This window comes from Hypomesus nipponensis, chromosome 24 (assembly GCF_054491055.1).
Source record: "Hypomesus nipponensis isolate SF chromosome 24, ASM5449105v1, whole genome shotgun sequence".
NCBI lineage: Eukaryota > Metazoa > Chordata > Actinopteri > Osmeriformes > Osmeridae > Hypomesus > Hypomesus nipponensis.
Window position 1 is genome coordinate 1,382,501 of NC_140384.1, and position 10,000 is coordinate 1,392,500.

The 10,000-nt window shown below is 46.9% G+C and overlaps 23 non-coding genes and 11 pseudogenes across 23 annotated transcripts; all 34 read left to right on the plus strand.

The window, feature by feature from the left end:
- Positions 1-66: 66 nt before the first annotated feature.
- Positions 67-185, plus strand: LOC146231709 (5S ribosomal RNA). The gene has a single exon (XR_014743000.1). It is a non-coding gene; the product is annotated as a 5S ribosomal RNA (ribosomal RNA).
- Positions 186-359: 174 nt separating this feature from the next.
- Positions 360-478, plus strand: LOC146231710 (5S ribosomal RNA). The gene has a single exon (XR_014746238.1). It is a non-coding gene; the product is annotated as a 5S ribosomal RNA (ribosomal RNA).
- Positions 479-658: 180 nt separating this feature from the next.
- Positions 659-777, plus strand: LOC146231711 (5S ribosomal RNA). The gene has a single exon (XR_014745732.1). It is a non-coding gene; the product is annotated as a 5S ribosomal RNA (ribosomal RNA).
- Positions 778-953: 176 nt separating this feature from the next.
- Positions 954-1,072, plus strand: LOC146231712 (5S ribosomal RNA). The gene has a single exon (XR_014744262.1). It is a non-coding gene; the product is annotated as a 5S ribosomal RNA (ribosomal RNA).
- A 184-nt stretch (positions 1,073-1,256) lies between these two features.
- On the plus strand, positions 1,257-1,375 carry LOC146231713 (5S ribosomal RNA; annotated as a pseudogene).
- A 176-nt stretch (positions 1,376-1,551) lies between these two features.
- On the plus strand, positions 1,552-1,670 carry LOC146231714 (5S ribosomal RNA). The gene has a single exon (XR_014745413.1). It is a non-coding gene; the product is annotated as a 5S ribosomal RNA (ribosomal RNA).
- Positions 1,671-1,848: 178 nt separating this feature from the next.
- On the plus strand, positions 1,849-1,966 carry LOC146231715 (5S ribosomal RNA; annotated as a pseudogene).
- Positions 1,967-2,134: 168 nt separating this feature from the next.
- LOC146231716 (5S ribosomal RNA) lies at positions 2,135-2,243 on the plus strand (annotated as a pseudogene).
- Positions 2,244-2,439: 196 nt separating this feature from the next.
- LOC146231717 (5S ribosomal RNA) lies at positions 2,440-2,558 on the plus strand. The gene has a single exon (XR_014744263.1). It is a non-coding gene; the product is annotated as a 5S ribosomal RNA (ribosomal RNA).
- Positions 2,559-2,732: 174 nt separating this feature from the next.
- LOC146231718 (5S ribosomal RNA) lies at positions 2,733-2,850 on the plus strand (annotated as a pseudogene).
- Positions 2,851-3,018: 168 nt separating this feature from the next.
- LOC146231719 (5S ribosomal RNA) lies at positions 3,019-3,127 on the plus strand (annotated as a pseudogene).
- A 168-nt stretch (positions 3,128-3,295) lies between these two features.
- On the plus strand, positions 3,296-3,404 carry LOC146231720 (5S ribosomal RNA; annotated as a pseudogene).
- A 214-nt stretch (positions 3,405-3,618) lies between these two features.
- On the plus strand, positions 3,619-3,737 carry LOC146231721 (5S ribosomal RNA). Its single transcript, XR_014744264.1, has one exon. It is a non-coding gene; the product is annotated as a 5S ribosomal RNA (ribosomal RNA).
- A 156-nt stretch (positions 3,738-3,893) lies between these two features.
- On the plus strand, positions 3,894-4,012 carry LOC146231722 (5S ribosomal RNA; annotated as a pseudogene).
- A 184-nt stretch (positions 4,013-4,196) lies between these two features.
- Positions 4,197-4,315, plus strand: LOC146231723 (5S ribosomal RNA). Its single transcript, XR_014744265.1, has one exon. It is a non-coding gene; the product is annotated as a 5S ribosomal RNA (ribosomal RNA).
- Positions 4,316-4,483: 168 nt separating this feature from the next.
- LOC146231724 (5S ribosomal RNA) lies at positions 4,484-4,602 on the plus strand. Its single transcript, XR_014746038.1, has one exon. It is a non-coding gene; the product is annotated as a 5S ribosomal RNA (ribosomal RNA).
- Positions 4,603-4,792: 190 nt separating this feature from the next.
- Positions 4,793-4,901, plus strand: LOC146231725 (5S ribosomal RNA; annotated as a pseudogene).
- A 174-nt stretch (positions 4,902-5,075) lies between these two features.
- On the plus strand, positions 5,076-5,194 carry LOC146231726 (5S ribosomal RNA). The gene has a single exon (XR_014744266.1). It is a non-coding gene; the product is annotated as a 5S ribosomal RNA (ribosomal RNA).
- Positions 5,195-5,362: 168 nt separating this feature from the next.
- On the plus strand, positions 5,363-5,481 carry LOC146231727 (5S ribosomal RNA). The gene has a single exon (XR_014746039.1). It is a non-coding gene; the product is annotated as a 5S ribosomal RNA (ribosomal RNA).
- Positions 5,482-5,661: 180 nt separating this feature from the next.
- On the plus strand, positions 5,662-5,780 carry LOC146231728 (5S ribosomal RNA). Its single transcript, XR_014745733.1, has one exon. It is a non-coding gene; the product is annotated as a 5S ribosomal RNA (ribosomal RNA).
- A 172-nt stretch (positions 5,781-5,952) lies between these two features.
- On the plus strand, positions 5,953-6,071 carry LOC146231729 (5S ribosomal RNA). Its single transcript, XR_014745471.1, has one exon. It is a non-coding gene; the product is annotated as a 5S ribosomal RNA (ribosomal RNA).
- A 180-nt stretch (positions 6,072-6,251) lies between these two features.
- Positions 6,252-6,369, plus strand: LOC146231730 (5S ribosomal RNA; annotated as a pseudogene).
- Positions 6,370-6,542: 173 nt separating this feature from the next.
- Positions 6,543-6,661, plus strand: LOC146231731 (5S ribosomal RNA). Its single transcript, XR_014744601.1, has one exon. It is a non-coding gene; the product is annotated as a 5S ribosomal RNA (ribosomal RNA).
- Positions 6,662-6,857: 196 nt separating this feature from the next.
- LOC146231732 (5S ribosomal RNA) lies at positions 6,858-6,976 on the plus strand. Its single transcript, XR_014744267.1, has one exon. It is a non-coding gene; the product is annotated as a 5S ribosomal RNA (ribosomal RNA).
- Positions 6,977-7,144: 168 nt separating this feature from the next.
- Positions 7,145-7,263, plus strand: LOC146231733 (5S ribosomal RNA). The gene has a single exon (XR_014744268.1). It is a non-coding gene; the product is annotated as a 5S ribosomal RNA (ribosomal RNA).
- Positions 7,264-7,449: 186 nt separating this feature from the next.
- On the plus strand, positions 7,450-7,568 carry LOC146231734 (5S ribosomal RNA). Its single transcript, XR_014744269.1, has one exon. It is a non-coding gene; the product is annotated as a 5S ribosomal RNA (ribosomal RNA).
- A 168-nt stretch (positions 7,569-7,736) lies between these two features.
- On the plus strand, positions 7,737-7,855 carry LOC146231735 (5S ribosomal RNA; annotated as a pseudogene).
- A 176-nt stretch (positions 7,856-8,031) lies between these two features.
- On the plus strand, positions 8,032-8,150 carry LOC146231736 (5S ribosomal RNA). Its single transcript, XR_014746016.1, has one exon. It is a non-coding gene; the product is annotated as a 5S ribosomal RNA (ribosomal RNA).
- Positions 8,151-8,332: 182 nt separating this feature from the next.
- On the plus strand, positions 8,333-8,451 carry LOC146231737 (5S ribosomal RNA). Its single transcript, XR_014744271.1, has one exon. It is a non-coding gene; the product is annotated as a 5S ribosomal RNA (ribosomal RNA).
- A 168-nt stretch (positions 8,452-8,619) lies between these two features.
- Positions 8,620-8,738, plus strand: LOC146231738 (5S ribosomal RNA). Its single transcript, XR_014744273.1, has one exon. It is a non-coding gene; the product is annotated as a 5S ribosomal RNA (ribosomal RNA).
- Positions 8,739-8,928: 190 nt separating this feature from the next.
- On the plus strand, positions 8,929-9,047 carry LOC146231739 (5S ribosomal RNA). The gene has a single exon (XR_014744274.1). It is a non-coding gene; the product is annotated as a 5S ribosomal RNA (ribosomal RNA).
- Positions 9,048-9,215: 168 nt separating this feature from the next.
- On the plus strand, positions 9,216-9,334 carry LOC146231740 (5S ribosomal RNA; annotated as a pseudogene).
- Positions 9,335-9,512: 178 nt separating this feature from the next.
- LOC146231741 (5S ribosomal RNA) lies at positions 9,513-9,631 on the plus strand. Its single transcript, XR_014746017.1, has one exon. It is a non-coding gene; the product is annotated as a 5S ribosomal RNA (ribosomal RNA).
- Positions 9,632-9,813: 182 nt separating this feature from the next.
- Positions 9,814-9,932, plus strand: LOC146231742 (5S ribosomal RNA). Its single transcript, XR_014744275.1, has one exon. It is a non-coding gene; the product is annotated as a 5S ribosomal RNA (ribosomal RNA).
- The last annotated feature ends 68 nt before the right edge of the window (positions 9,933-10,000 follow it).

A 10,000-nucleotide genomic window follows, 5' to 3' on the forward strand; every position in this document is an offset into this window, starting at 1 on the left:
GACTACCTTGCATTGTCAATTGCTAAATCTGTATATGGATAAGTAGCCTATGGTTGTCAACTTATTTCGTACGGCCATACCAGCCTGGCAACGCCCGATCTCGTCTGATCTCGGAAGCTAAGCAGGGTCGGGCCTGGTTAGTACTTGGATGGGAGACCGCCTGGGAATACCAGGTGCCGTATGCTCTTTTGCTCATTCACTTAGAAACTGAAATCTTGCAATATGCACAAGTAGTCCTTCATGAAAGGGGCTGGAAGCTGTTTTCATTTTGACACGAGAGAGAGAGAGAGAGAGACCACCTTGCATTGTCAATTGCTAAATCTGTATATGGATAAGTAGTCTATGGTTGTCAACTTATTTCGTACGGCCATACCAGCCTGGCAACGCCCGATCTCGTCTGATCTCGGAAGCTAAGCAGGGTCGGGCCTGGTTAGTACTTGGATGGGAGACCGCCTGGGTATACCAGGTGCTGTATGCTCTTTTGCTCATTCACTAAGAAACTGAAATCTTGCAATATGCACAAGTAGTCCTTCATGAAAGGGGCTGGAAGCTGTTTTCATTTTGACACGAGAGAGAGAGAGAGAGAGAGAGAGACCACCTTGCATTGTCAATTGCTAAATCTGTATATGGATAAGTAGCCTATGGTTGTCAACTTATTTCGTACGGCCATACCAGCCTGGCAACGCCTGATCTCGTCTGATCTCGGAAGCTAAGCAGGGTCGGGCCTGGTTAGTACTTGGATGGGAGACCGCCTGGGAATACCAGGTGCTGTATGCTCTTTTGCTCATTCACTTAGAAACTGAAATCTTGCAATATTCACAAGTAGTCCTTCATGAAAGGGGCTGGAAGCTGTTTTCATTTTGACACGAGAGAGAGAGAGAGAGAGAGACCACCTTGCATTGTCAATTGCTAAATCTGTATATGGATAAGTAGCCTATGGTTGTCAACTTATTTCGTACGGCCATACCAGCCTGGCAACGCCCGATCTCGTCTGATCTCGGAAGCTAAGCAGGGTCGGGCCTGGTTAGTACTTGGATGGGAGACCGCCTGGGAATACCAGGTGCTGTATGCTCTTTTGCTCATTCACTTAGAAACTGACATCTTGCAATATGCACAAGTAGTCCTTCATGAAAGGGGCTGGAAGCTGTTTTCATTTTGACACGAGAGAGAGAGAGAGAGAGAGAGAGAGAGACTACCTTGCATTGTCAATTGCTAAATCTGTATATGGATAAGTAGCCTATGGTTGTCAACTTATTTAGTACGGCCATACCAGCCTGGCAAAGCCCGATCTCGTCTGATCTCGGAAGCTAAGCAGGGTCGGGCCTGGTTAGTACTTGGATGGGAGACCGCCTGGGAATACCAGGTGCTGTATGCTCTTTTGCTCATTCACTTAGAAACTGACATCTTGCAATATGCACAAGTAGTCCTTCATGAAAGGGGCTGGAAGCTGTTTTCATTTTGACACGAGAGAGAGAGAGAGAGAGAGACTACCTTGCATTGTCAATTGCTAAATCTGTATATGGATAAGTAGCCTATGGTTGTCAACGTATTTTGTACGGCCATACCAGCCTGGCAACGCCCGATCTCGTCTGATCTCGGAAGCTAAGCAGGGTCGGGCCTGGTTAGTACTTGGATGGGAGACCGCCTGGGAATACCAGGTGCTGTATGCTCTTTTGCTCATTCACTTAGAAACTGACATCTTGCAATATGCACAAGTAGTCCTTCATGAAAGGGGCTGGAAGCTGTTTTCATTTTGACACGAGAGAGAGAGAGAGAGAGAGAGACTACCTTGCATTGTCAATTGCTAAATCTGTATATGGATAAGTAGCCTATGGTTGTCAACTTATTTCGTACGGCCATACCAGCCTGGCAACGTCCGATCTCGTCTGATCTCGGAAGCTAAGCAGGGTCGGGCTGGTTAGTACTTGGATGGGAGACCGCCTGGGAATACCAGGTGCTGTATGCTCTTTTGCTCATTCACTTAGAAACTGAAATCTTGCAATATGCACAAGTAGTCCTTCATGAAAGGGGCTGGAAGCTGTTTTCATTTTGACACGAGAGAGAGAGAGACCACCTTGCATTGTCAATTGCTAAATCTGTATATGGATAAGTAGCCTATGGTTGTCAACTTATTTCGTACGGCCATACCAGCCTGGCAACGCCCGATCTCGGAAGCTAAGCAGGGTCGGGCCTGGTTAGTACTTGGATGGGAGACCGCCTGGGAATACCAGGTGCTGTATGCTCTTTTGCTCATTCACTTAGAAACTGAAATCTTGCAATATGCACAAGTAGTCCTATATGAAAGGGGCTGGAAGCTGTTTTCATTTTGACACGAGAGAGAGAGAGAGAGAGAGAGAGAGAGAGAGAGAGAGAGACCACCTTGCATTGTCAATTGCCAAATCTGTATATGGATAAGTAGCCTATGGTTGTCAACTTATTTCGTACGGCCATACCAGCCTGGCAACGCCCGATCTCGTCTGATCTCGGAAGCTAAGCAGGGTCGGGCCTGGTTAGTACTTGGATGGGAGACCGCCTGGGAATACCAGGTGCTGTATGCTCTTTTGCTCATTCACTTAGAAACTGACATCTTGCAATATGCACAAGTAGTCCTTCATGAAAGGGGCTGGAAGCTGTTTTCATTTTGACACGAGAGAGAGAGAGAGAGAGACTACCTTGCATTGTCAATTGCTAAATCTGTATATGGATAAGTAGCCTATGGTTGTCAACTTATTTCGTACGGCCATACCAGCCTGGCAACGTCCGATCTCGTCTGATCTCGGAAGCTAAGCAGGGTCGGGCTGGTTAGTACTTGGATGGGAGACCGCCTGGGAATACCAGGTGCTGTATGCTCTTTTGCTCATTCACTTAGAAACTGAAATCTTGCAATATGCACAAGTAGTCCTTCATGAAAGGGGCTGGAAGCTGTTTTCATTTTGACACGAGAGAGAGAGAGACCACCTTGCATTGTCAATTGCTAAATCTGTATATGGATAAGTAGCCTATGGTTGTCAACTTATTTCGTACGGCCATACCAGCCTGGCAACGCCCGATCTCGAAAGCTAAGCAGGGTCGGGCCTGGTTAGTACTTGGATGGGAGACCGCCTGGGAATACCAGGTGCTGTATGCTCTTTTGCTCATTCACTTAGAAACTGAAATCTTGCAATATGCACAAGTAGTCCTTCATGAAAGGGGCTGGAAGCTGTTTTCATTTTGACACGAGAGAGAGAGAGACCACCTTGCATTGTCAATTGCTAAATCTGTATATGGATAAGTAGCCTATGGTTGTCAACTTATTTCGTACGGCCATACCAGCCTGGCAACGCCCGATCTCGGAAGCTAAGCAGGGTCGGGCCTGGTTAGTACTTGGATGGGAGACCGCCTGGGAATACCAGGTGCTGTATGCTCTTTTGCTCATTCACTTAGAAACTGAAATCTTGCAATATGCACAAGTAGTCCTTCATGAAAGGGGCTGGAAGCTGTTTTCATTTTGACACGAGAGAGAGAGAGAGAGAGAGAGAGAGAGAGAGAGAGAGAGAGAGAGAGAGAGAGAGAGACCACCTTGCATTGTCAATTGCCAAATCTGTATATGGATAAGTAGCCTATGGTTGTCAACTTATTTCGTACGGCCATACCAGCCTGGCAACGCCCGATCTCGTCTGATCTCGGAAGCTAAGCAGGGTCGGGCCTGGTTAGTACTTGGATGGGAGACCGCCTGGGAATACCAGGTGCTGTATGCTCATTCACTTAGAAACTGAAATCTTGCAATATGCACAAGTAGTCCTTCATGAAAGGGGCTGGAAGCTGTTTTCATTTTGACACGAGAGAGAGACCACCTTGCATTGTCAATTGCCAAATCTGTATATGGATAAGTAGCCTATGGTTGTCAACTTATTTCGTACGGCCATACCAGCCTGGCAACGCCCGATCTCGTCTGATCTCGTAAGCTAAGCAGGGTCGGGCCTGGTTAGTACTTGGATGGGAGACCGCCTGGGAATACCAGGTGCTGTATGCTCTTTTGCTCATTCACTTAGAAACTGAAATCTTGCAATATGCACAAGTAGTCCTTCATGAAAGGGGCTGGAAGCTGTTTTCATTTTGACACGAGAGAGAGAGAGAGAGAAAGAGAGAGAGACCACCTTGCATTGTCAATTGCCAAATCTGTATATGGATAAGTAGCCTATGGTTGTCAACTTATTTCGTACGGCCATACCAGCCTGGCAACGCCCGATCTCGTCTGATCTCGGAAGCTAAGCAGGGTCGGGCCTGGTTAGTACTTGGATGGGAGACCGCCTGGGAATACCAGGTGCTGTATGCTCTTTTGCTCATTCACTTAGAAACTGAAATCTTGCAATATGCACAAGTAGTCCTTCATGAAAGGGGCTGGAAGCTGTTTTCATTTTGACACGAGAGAGAGAGAGACCACCTTGCATTGTCAATTGCTAAATCTGTATATGGATAAGTAGCCTATGGTTGTCAACTTATTTCGTACGGCCATACCAGCCTGGCAACACCCGATCTCGTCTGATCTCGGAAGATAAGCAGGGTCGGGCCTTGTTAGTACTTGGATGGGAGACCGCCTGGGAATACCAGGTGCTGTATGCTCTTTTGCTCATTAACTTAGAAACTGACATCTTGCAATATGCACAAGTAGTCCTTCATGAAAGGGGCTGGAAGCTGTTTTCATTTTGACACGAGAGAGAGAGAGAGAGAGAGAGAGAGAGAGAGAGACTACCTTGCATTGTCAATTGCTAAATCTGTATATGGATAAGTAGCCTATGGTTGTCAACTTATTTCGTACGGCCATACCAGCCTGGCAACGCCTGATCTCGGAAGCTAAGCAGGGTCGGGCCTGGTTAGTACTTGGATGGGAGACCGCCTGGGAATACCAGGTGCTGTATGCTCTTTTGCTCATTCACTTAGAAACTGAAATCTTGCAATATGCACAAGTAGTCCTTCATGAAAGGGGCTGGAAGCTGTTTTCATTTTGACACGAGAGAGAGAGAGAGAGAGACCACCTTGCATTGTCAATTGCTAAATCTGTATATGGATAAGTAGCCTATGGTTGTCAACTTATTTCGTACGGCCATACCAGCCTGGCAACGCCCGATCTCGTCTGATCTCGGAAGCTAAGCAGGGTCGGGCCTGGTTAGTACTTGGATGGGAGACCGCCTGGGAATACCAGGTGCTGTATGCTCTTTTGCTCATTCACTTAGAAACTGAAATCTTGCAATATGCACAAGTAGTCCTTCATGAAAGGGGCTGGAAGCTGTTTTCATTTTGACACGAGAGAGAGAGAGACCACCTTGCATTGTCAATTGCTAAATCTGTATATGGATAAGTAGCCTATGGTTGTCAACTTATTTCGTACGGCCATACCAGCCTGGCAACACCCGATCTCGTCTGATCTCGGAAGATAAGCAGGGTCGGGCCTTGTTAGTACTTGGATGGGAGACCGCCTGGGAATACCAGGTGCTGTATGCTCTTTTGCTCATTAACTTAGAAACTGAAATCTTGCAATATGCACAAGTAGTCCTTCATGAAAGGGGCTGGAAGCTGTTTTCATTTTGACACGAGAGAGAGAGAGAGAGAGAGAGAGACCACCTTGCATTGTCAATTGCTAAATCTGTATATGGATAAGTAGCCTATGGTTGTCAACTTATTTCGTACGGCCATACCAGCCTGGCAACGCCTGATCTCGTCTGATCTCGGAAGCTAAGCAGGGTCGGGCCTGGTTAGTACTTGGATGGGAGACCGCCTGGGAATACCAGGTGCTGTATGCTCTTTTGCTCATTCACTTAGAAACTGAAATCTTGCAATATGCACAAGTAGTCCTTCATGAAAGGGGCTGGAAGCTGTTTTCATTTTGACACGAGAGAGAGAGAGAGAGACCACCTTGCATTGTCAATTGCTAAATCTGTATATGGATAAGTAGCCTATGGTTGTCAACTTATTTCGTACGGCCATACCAGCCTGGCAACGCCTGATCTCGTCTGATCTCGGAAGCTAAGCAGGGTTGGGCCTGGTTAGTACTTGGATGGGAGACCGCCTGGGAATACCAGGTGCTGTATGCTCTTTTGCTCATTAATTTAGAAACTGAAATCTTGCAATATGCACAAGTAGTCCTTCATGAAAGGGGCTGGAAGCTGTTTTCATTTTGACACGAGAGAGAGAGAGAGAGAGAGAGAGACCACCTTGCATTGTCAATTGCTAAATCTGTATATGGATAAGTAGCCTATGGTTGTCAACTTATTTCGTACGGCCATACCAGCCTGGCAACACCCGATCTCGTCTGATCTCGGAAGATAAGCAGGGTCGGGCCTTGTTAGTACTTGGATGGGAGACGCCTGGGAATACCAGGTGCTGTATGCTCTTTTGCTCATTAACTTAGAAACTGACATCTTGCAATATGCACAAGTAGTCCTTCATGAAAGGGGCTGGAAGCTGTTTTCATTTTGACACGAGAGAGAGAGAGAGAGAGACCACCTTGCATTGTCAATTGCTAAATCTGTATATGGATAAGTAGCCTATGGTGTCAACTTATTTCGTACGGCCATACCAGCCTGGCAACGCCCGATCTCGTCTGATCTCGGAAGCTAAGCAGGATCGGGCCTGGTTAGTACTTGGATGGGAGACCGCCTGGGAATACCAGGTGCTGTATGCTCTTTTGCTCATTCACTTAGAAACTGAAATCTTGCAATATGCACAAGTAGTCCTTCATGAAAGGGGCTGGAAGCTGTTTTCATTTTGACACGAGAGAGAGAGAGAGAGAGAGAGAGAGAGAGAGAGAGAGAGACCACCTTGCATTGTCAATTGCTAAATCTGTATATGGATAAGTAGCCTATGGTTGTCAACTTATTTCGTACGGCCATACCAGCCTGGCAACGCCCGATCTCGTCTGATCTCGGAAGCTAAGCAGGGTCGGGCCTGGTTAGTACTTGGATGGGAGACCGCCTGGGAATACCAGGTGCTGTATGCTCTTTTGCTCATTCACTTAGAAACTGAAATCTTGCAATATGCACAAGTAGTCCTTCATGAAAGGGGCTGGAAGCTGTTTTCATTTTGACACGAGAGAGAGAGAGACCACCTTGCATTGTCAATTGCTAAATCTGTATATGGATAAGTAGCCTATGGTTGTCAACTTATTTCGTACGGCCATACCAGCCTGGCAACGCCCGATCTCGTCTGATCTCGGAAGCTAAGCAGGGTCGGGCCTGGTTAGTACTTGGATGGGAGACCGCCTGGGAATACCAGGTGCTGTATGCTCTTTTGCTCATTCACTTAGAAACTGAAATCTTGCAATATGCACAAGTAGTCCTTCATGAAAGGGGCTGGAAGCTGTTTTCATTTTGACACGAGAGAGAGAGAGAGAGAGAGAGAGAGAGAGACCACCTTGCATTGTCAATTGCTAAATCTGTATATGGATAAGTAGCCTATGGTTGTCAACTTATTTCGTACGGCCATACCAGCCTGGCAACGCCCGATCTCGTCTGATCTCGGAAGCTAAGCAGGGTCGGGCCTGGTTAGTACTTGGATGGGAGACCGCCTGGGAATACCAGGTGCTGTATGCTCTTTTGCTCATTCACTTAGAAACTGAAATCTTGCAATATGCACAAGTAGTCCTTCATGAAAGGGGCTGGAAGCTGTTTTCATTTTGACACGAGAGAGAGAGAGACCACCTTGCATTGTCAATTGCTAAATCTGTATATGGATAAGTAGCCTATGGTTGTCAACTTATTTCGTACGGCCATACCAGCCTGGCAACGCCCGATCTCGTCTGATCTCGTAAGCTAAGCAGGGTCGGGCCTGGTTAGTACTTGGATGGGAGACCGCCTGGGAATACCAGGTGCTGTATGCTCTTTTGCTCATTCACTTAGAAACTGAAATCTTGCAATATGCACAAGTAGTCCTTCATGAAAGGGGCTGGAAGCTGTTTTCATTTTGACACGAGAGAGAGAGAGAGAGAGAGACCACCTTGCATTGTCAATTGCCAAATCTGTATATGGATAAGTAGCCTATGGTTGTCAACTTATTTCGTACGGCCATACCAGCCTGGCAACGCCCGATCTCGTCTGATCTCGGAAGCTAAGCAGGGTCGGGCCTGGTTAGTACTTGGATGGGAGACCGCCTTGGAATACCAGGTGCTGTATGCTCTTTTGCTCATTCACTTAGAAACTGACATCTTGCAATATGCACAAGTAGTCCTTCATGAAAGGGGCTGGAAGCTGTTTTCATTTTGACACGAGAGAGAGAGAGAGAGAGAGAGAGAGACCACCTTGCATTGTCAATTGCTAAATCTGTATATGGATAAGTAGCCTATGGTTGTCAACTTATTTCGTACGGCCATACCAGCCTGGCAACGCCCGATCTCGTCTGATCTCGGAAGCTAAGCAGGGTCGGGCCTGGTTAGTACTTGGATGGGAGACCGCCTGGGAATACCAGGTGCTGTATGCTCTTTTGCTCATTCACTTAGAAACTGAAATCTTGCAATATGCACAAGTAGTCCTTCATGAAAGGGGCTGGAAGCTGTTTTCATTTTGACACGAGAGAGAGAGAGACCACCTTGCATTGTCAATTGCTAAATCTGTATATGGATAAGTAGCCTATGGTTGTCAACTTATTTCGTACGGCCATACCAGCCTGGCAACGCCCGATCTCGTCTGATCTCGGAAGCTAAGCAGGGTCGGGCCTGGTTAGTACTTGGATGGGAGACCGCCTGGGAATACCAGGTGCTGTATGCTCTTTTGCTCATTCACTTAGAAACTGACATCTTGCAATATGCACAAGTAGTCCTTCATGAAAGGGGCTGGAAGCTGTTTTCATTTTGACACGAGAGAGAGAGAGAGAGAGAGAGAGAGAGAGAGAGACCACCTTGCATTGTCAATTGCTAAATCTGTATATGGATAAGTAGCCTATGGTTGTCAACTTATTTCGTACGGCCATACCAGCCTGGCAACGCCCGATCTCGTCTGATCTCGGAAGCTAAGCAGGGTCGGGCCTGGTTAGTACTTGGATGGGAGACCGCCTGGGAATACCAGGTGCTGTATGCTCTTTTGCTCATTCACTTAGAAACTGAAATCTTGCAATATGCACAAGTAGTCCTTCATGAAAGGGGCTGGAAGCTGTTTTCATTTTGACACGAGAGAGAGAGAGACCACCTTGCATTGTCAATTGCTAAATCTGTATATGGATAAGTAGCCTATGGTTGTCAACTTATTTCGTACGGCCATACCAGCCTGGCAACGCCCGATCTCGTCTGATCTCGTAAGCTAAGCAGGGTCGGGCCTGGTTAGTACTTGGATGGGAGACCGCCTGGGAATACCAGGTGCTGTATGCTCTTTTGCTCATTCACTTAGAAACTGAAATCTTGCAATATGCACAAGTAGTCCTTCATGAAAGGGGCTGGAAGCTGTTTTCATTTTGACACGAGAGAGAGAGAGAGAGAGAGAGACCACCTTGCATTGTCAATTGCCAAATCTGTATATGGATAAGTAGCCTATGGTTGTCAACTTATTTCGTACGGCCATACCAGCCTGGCAACGCCCGATCTCGTCTGATCTCGGAAGCTAAGCAGGGTCGGGCCTGGTTAGTACTTGGATGGGAGACCGCCTTGGAATACCAGGTGCTGTATGCTCTTTTGCTCATTCACTTAGAAACTGACATCTTGCAATATGCACAAGTAGTCCTTCATGAAAGGGGCTGGAAGCTGTTTTCATTTTGACACGAGAGAGAGAGAGAGAGAGAGAGAGAGACCACCTTGCATTGTCAATTGCTAAATCTGTATATGGATAAGTAGCCTATGGTTGTCAACTTATTTCGTACGGCCATACCAGCCTGGCAACGCCCGATCTCGTCTGATCTCGGAAGCTAAGCAGGGTCGGGCCTGGTTAGTACTTGGATGGGAGACCGCCTGGGAATACCAGGTGCTGTATGCTCTTTTGCTCATTCACTTAGAAACTGAAATCTTGCAATATGCACAAGTAGTCCTTCATGAAAGGGGCTG